Raw genomic sequence first — 6306 nt, 5'->3', positions numbered from 1 at the left:
TGCATTCGGGTTTCCATTGGGGGAGTCCACTTGGGGACCCCCAAACGAAAACCTATACACGTAAAAAAAGCGGTTACCTGAGAAACCCTGGGACGCCATAGACTGCAATGGGGTCTGTTTGGTTTCCAATCGAAACATGCAAAGAAAAGTCCGTGTGAAACTACACGGACCCCATTATAGTCTATGGGGTCTGCAGGTTTCCTTTAGGTAACCGCTTTTAAATTCATGTAGGTTTAAGTTCGGGGGTCCTCAAACAGTCTCTCCGAATGGAAACCCCAACACAGATGTGAACCGGGCCTCAGCGCCCTTGCAGACGACCATATGAATGCTTAGTGTGATGTCTGGGTTTTTCCCGGATGGCACACTGACCCATTCATCCCTATGGGCCCGTACACACGACTGTGATCCCGTGTGAGGGCCGACAGTCCAGGCCGCAAAATATGGAACCGGTCCTAATTTGCTTTCACGGCTCCTATTCATTGAATGAAAGGGGCCGGAGCACGGCTTAAAACCATGTGCAACCCACTTTATCGTTGCATAGGTGCTTGGACAGGGTTCTAACTCGTTGTCCAAATAATATTCAAGAATTCAAATACTCTCCTTGGGTGCTAGAATTCTTAGCTATTACACATCTGCATTTGGAGATTCCATCGCAATGTGCGTCCAAAATCTCTGAAACAAAAAAGTTCTGCGCTAATAGGGCTTTTATTAGAGATGAGCGAACACTGTTCGGAACAGCCGTTCTGAACAGCACGCTCCCATAGAAATGAATGGAAGCAGCCGGCACGCGGGGGGTTAAGCGGCCGGCCCCCAAAGTCTGCATGCCAGGTGCTTCCATTCATTTCTATGGGAGCGTGCTGTTCGGATCGGCTGATCCGAACAGTGTTCGCTCATCTCTAGCTTTTATCTGTGGAATACCTAAATGGATTTGAATAAACCAAACACCAAAATGTTCAGGGCAATTTTTTTAGGTGACAGCGCCGATCAGATGATGTACAGTATATCATTGGGCTCTTCAGATATAGCGACACATTTTCTTTAAAGAGTTACTGATGGAAAATTACAGTCCAATTTACAGACAGAGAGATTAGATATATAAATATATAGGGGGGGGGGGTATTTATCAGTCCATCTATATCCGTTTTCTGGCATAGATGGGTGACCGGACAAAATACAAGACTCTTTACTGTGTACAATAACAGAAGGGCTGAACCTCATCAATATTCAGCAAAACAAATTTTGTGGGGTTCGCCTGAGGTGGCTCGATGACTATACATGTTGTTGTGTGTATACAGATGGTTTATGTTATTCTGTCTTTATATATTAGGGGTGAGATCCCGCTTCTTCTTTGCCATTTTTGGGGAAAAAGAGCCTTTATACAGGTTGGGTGTTATAGTGCGGACGGAGTTCACTGACACTCCCTTATGTTTGGGCCTAACCAGTGACAACATGGAGGCTCTATAGGCAGGGGTGCGGGCTTTCCACCTTTCACTGGAGTCCAAGAGAGATTCTGTGGGGGAGTCTGGGGCACAATTACTATGGTGGGGGTCATCTACAGGGGATGGGAATGGTGGCAAGCTTGTGTGTACAGACATGTCTTCATGGTGGTCTGGATCCAGATACAGTAGAAGTTGTGCAGGGGACCCATGTTGAGCCTTTGCACTAGGGCTTGTGTTACACCCCTGGCTTCTTCACCTAGCAGAATAGGGTTCAAGACGTTGTTCTTCACTTAGGAGGTCCCAGAGTGTTTGTCCCTCCATTACTATGGGAAGAATATGCAAATCCGCCTTCCATGATGTAATTAGGAAGACAGTTGCTGCCTCATTGTTGCAAACCAATAGAGGGCGCTCACTGGAATGTGCAAGCCTGTCTTAAGACAGGATTCCAGTGAAATAACCCAATAATGGCTGCTCCCTTTAGCCTCATGCCCGACCTTCCAAGAGGCCTTTGTTTAGCAATGACGCTGGGATTATTACCAGGTTATAGTCTCTCAATCGAGGACAGCTGTTTCGATCTGGTTGGATCTCATCAGCCCGATGTAGAGAGGACTATAACCTGGTAGAGGTGAGAGGCTTAGACAGGGTTCGGGGGATATTGTCACTCCTTAGGGAGAGACCACCATATAGGTGTGTGGAGACTTGTTAAGCCTTTAGCACTCCACTTTGCAAGGAACTATGGGAAGAATATGCAAATTCGCCTTCCATGATGTAATTAGGAAGACAGTTGCTGCCTCATTGTTCCCCCGAACCCTGTCTAAGCCTCTCACCTCTACCAGGTTATAGTCCTCTCTACATCGGGCTGATGAGATCCAACCAGATCGAAACAGCTGTCCTCGATTGAGAGACTATAACCTGGTAATAATCCCAGCGTCATTGCTAAACAAAGGCCTCTTGGAAGGTCGGGCATGAGGCTAAAGGGAGCAGCCATTATTGGGTTATTTCACTGGAATCCTGTCTTAAGACAGGCTTGCACATTCCAGTGAGCGCCCTCCATTACTGTGCAGGGTTATTGACTAAGTTGATCGAGATGGGACAACAAGTCTGAAACAATGAACTGAAAACTAAAAGAAAGTGCAGACTCATTAATAATGAAGATTGTGAATTAAGTTACCCCTAGAAACACGATCGCCATGTTGATCTCATAGTCAACTGTCTGAAACATGAGACGCCAGGGCACAGGTATCAAATGTGCTGGTAACCCAGTAAGTATAATAGACTGTCTATTTCCTATAGTTGTGCACAGTAGTTACAGTGTTGGCCGTCTTCACGCCTATACATAACGTTTAGTTACGAAAACTGCAACATTTTTGGATAGTTCCCTTTCATAAAGAAGACAGATGATAAAATTGTAAAAAAGAAGTTTACTAACACAATTGAAATTACAAGTGTAATGGCTGCTAAAAAATGGGACTGAGCTGTCTGGTGTGGCAATGGGCCGAATCATGGATGCTGTCCTATAATGGGATTATACAGGACTATACTGAGCTCTACTGAGGGACTGAGCCATACTACAGCTCAGTCCCAATTGAATGGGTGTGAGGTCACTTGCTCAGAAGAAAAAGTGGAGCTCAGTATCCTAGTTCTAGGTAGCCGTTTTTTGATTATGGGCTTTTCCTTGTTACTGGTCACACAGTTATACAGGTTACCACTTGGGGTGAACGAGAAACCTGCACTGCTATGGAATGAAACCTTATCGCGTTTAGTAACTAATCCAAGTTCTGTTTGGGATATGTGTTCCAGTATGGAGGGCGACCTCTTCAATCTTGTGTTTGCTTTGGAGCTAAATTCTCCACCAAGTGCTAATATGATCTGGAGAGCCATAACATGTGACAGGTAGTCACCCCTAGTAGTTATACGATGGATACTGACAATCCAGCAATAGTTGCCGGGCATCTTGTGGCCACATTCGTTGCCAAATTCCTTCTATTTATGGCAATGGCATAAATAGGAATGGCGGGGTCCCAAGGTGAACATTTTGCATGGGTCCCCCCCATCCACGCACAAGACGCATTCATGTACACACTATTATGTCCCATAGTGGCCCCTACACACACATTATTATGCGCAATACTGGCCCCTGCACCACAGTATTATATCCCATAGTGGCCCCTGCACAAATTATTATGCCCCTATACACACACACACACACACACACACGCATTATTATGCCCCATAGTGTCCCCTGCACACACTATTATGCCCCATTGTGGACCACCACTGAACAATTATTTTACTCTGGGGTCTTTTCAGACCCCAGAGTATAATGCTCAGAGACCCAGGGGAGGAGACAAACATAAAAAACAATGTAATTTACCTCTCACTGGCTCTGGCGCACTGCCTACTGATCCAGGCCAGGGTCACGACGCAGCCACGTGACATCTGTGACGTCACCAAACAGGCCCGAAGTCTTCCGGAACGCAGGAGAGGTAAGTAACAGTGTTTTTTATGTTCCTTCACGTCCCCTGGTCCAACAATAATTATACTATGGGGTCTGAAAAGACCTCAGATTATAACGATAGCAGTGTTTGTGAGGATCGCAGGCCCGGCCCCCGGCCTCACTTACCTATCCCTGCACTTGATCACAGCCACAGAAGGGGAAGCAGAGGCGGTTGTGAGCAGAGGATTTGTAAGGATATAGGGAACGTTACCTGCTGGGGTTATACATCAAGGGCCTGTCGGGCTTCCTAATGTCCCGGGCCCTGTGGCAGCCAGTACCACTGCTACCCTGGTAGTTACACCGCTGATTTATGGGCTTAATTCAGTCCCTTCGTACAAGTGTTAGTGCAACACATTGGCATCACCGGGTTCTGTCAATTAGCTAGCACACAACCCTTTCCTGACCCCAGCTAAGTCAAGGTATCACCCAGAGCTGCTCTCCTGAGAAGACTCACACCTACGGCCACAACACACTCACATCTGCTCACATAGCGACACCACAGTACAACCTCGGCCATTATCACCAACCTGCAAGCAACAGATCATATATAGTGCAACTCAAGAATTATTTTCAAGAAGGAAGTTTTGTAATATATCAGTTCACATCTGTACATTTATGCAAAGGATACAGTGCAGTCCCCCATCTGCACAGAAGGGTATCTAGTTCACCCCTTGTACGGCCTTCAGTGCTCTATCCTTCTGGGTAACAGCTGGAGCTCTTGGACTGCAATGCAAAACTTGAAACTGCAGAACAGAAACACTTTAGGCTAAGGCTCCATGTTGAAGTGGTTGCCATTGGGTATGACCATGAATGCAGGACCTTTCTATGGTCTGGGACTTGTCAGAAACCCAGCCATGATGTCACTGTGGAAAGGTTTTCAGGCAAAGGCACTACATGTATGAGAAGATAACCTGGACACATAAAGTATCAGACTATAGAAAGTTCGTCCATTCATGATCACGTCCATTGACAACTTGTCATCACTAAGATGGTTACAGAAAATCTTTAAAACTCTGCAAATTTTTTAAATTATTTATATATGCAAAAAGGTTTAATTTTTAATGGTCTATAAATATACATATGGTTATGTTTAGAGATGAGCGAACACTGTTCGATCGAATAGATATGGGTTCAGCGGTTCTCTGGTGTAGCAGCAGTTCTCCGGTGTAGCAGTGCTGGCCGTGCGCTCAGCTTGGTTGAATCTCCTGAGTAGCCAAGCTGAGCGCACGGCCAGCAATGCTACATCTCGGCATAGGAATGCATTGACCAGCGTTGATTGGCCGAATGCCATACAGAGTACAGCATTCGTCCAATCAACGCTGGTTCTGCCGGAGGAGGCAGAGTCTAAGATCGGTCCACAGCAGTCTCCATTCTGGTCCGATCTTAGACTCCGCCTCCTCACAGACGAGCCTCTGGCAGAACCAGCGTTGATTGGCCGAATGCTGTACTCTGTATGGCATTCAGCCAATCAATGCTGGTCAATGCATTTCTATGGGAAAAAGTCAGCTCCCACATATCACAAGCTGACAGGGATCCCGACGTAATACAGTGACTTGGGCATGTTAGATGCCGCCAGGCATGCTTCCCCTGCTGTCCCAGTTGCATTCCAGGGTGTTGGCATCATTTCCTGGGGTGTCATAGTCGACTTGGTGACTCTCCTGAGTCGAAGAGTGGGATCCCCTGAAACGAGCATTTTTTCCCCGTAGACTTTAATGGGGTTCGATATTCGTTCGAATAGTCGAATATTGAGGGGCTATTTGAAATGAATATCGAATATCAAATATTTTACTGTTCGCTCATCTCTAGTTATGTCATCTAGTATTTATATAAGTCTGACTGATAACATCTCCTCTCCATGACCACCATGGCTTACCCTCATACCTTCTCCTCTTGGGCTACTATTGTTTGTGAGACGTCAGCCATCCGCCAGGGCCACCTTCTCCAGGACTCGATATCGAGATGCCACTGCACACTGGTATGAGGGTAAATGCTCAAAACACAGCTCAACTTTTGCTGTCTCCTGCTATCTGCTCCTCCAGGACATACTTATGTCCCCCATGCTCCAGGGATGCTCCTTACAGTCATACTATGGTGACTAAGACTATATTTGTTGCCAAGAAGCCTCTTCCTCCTTTCACTATGTCAAACTTCCCTTCATCTCCAGCATGCAATCCATGAAGACACTTGGGTAGTCCCTCCTGCCTCAAGGAAGAACAGTGTATAAAGACTTCTCAAGTGTTGCCCAAGAGACATATAAACCCAAATCCATGCCATGTGTCAAACCATTTAACCACACCCTTGAATTTCTTGGCCACGGGTTGGTCACCCTCAGACAAATGAACTGGGGTCTCTGGTTTAGACATTGGCCAC

This window comes from Leptodactylus fuscus, chromosome 2, assembly GCF_031893055.1.
Source record: "Leptodactylus fuscus isolate aLepFus1 chromosome 2, aLepFus1.hap2, whole genome shotgun sequence".
Taxonomy (NCBI): domain Eukaryota; kingdom Metazoa; phylum Chordata; class Amphibia; order Anura; family Leptodactylidae; genus Leptodactylus; species Leptodactylus fuscus.
This window is presented reverse-complemented; position numbering follows the sequence as displayed.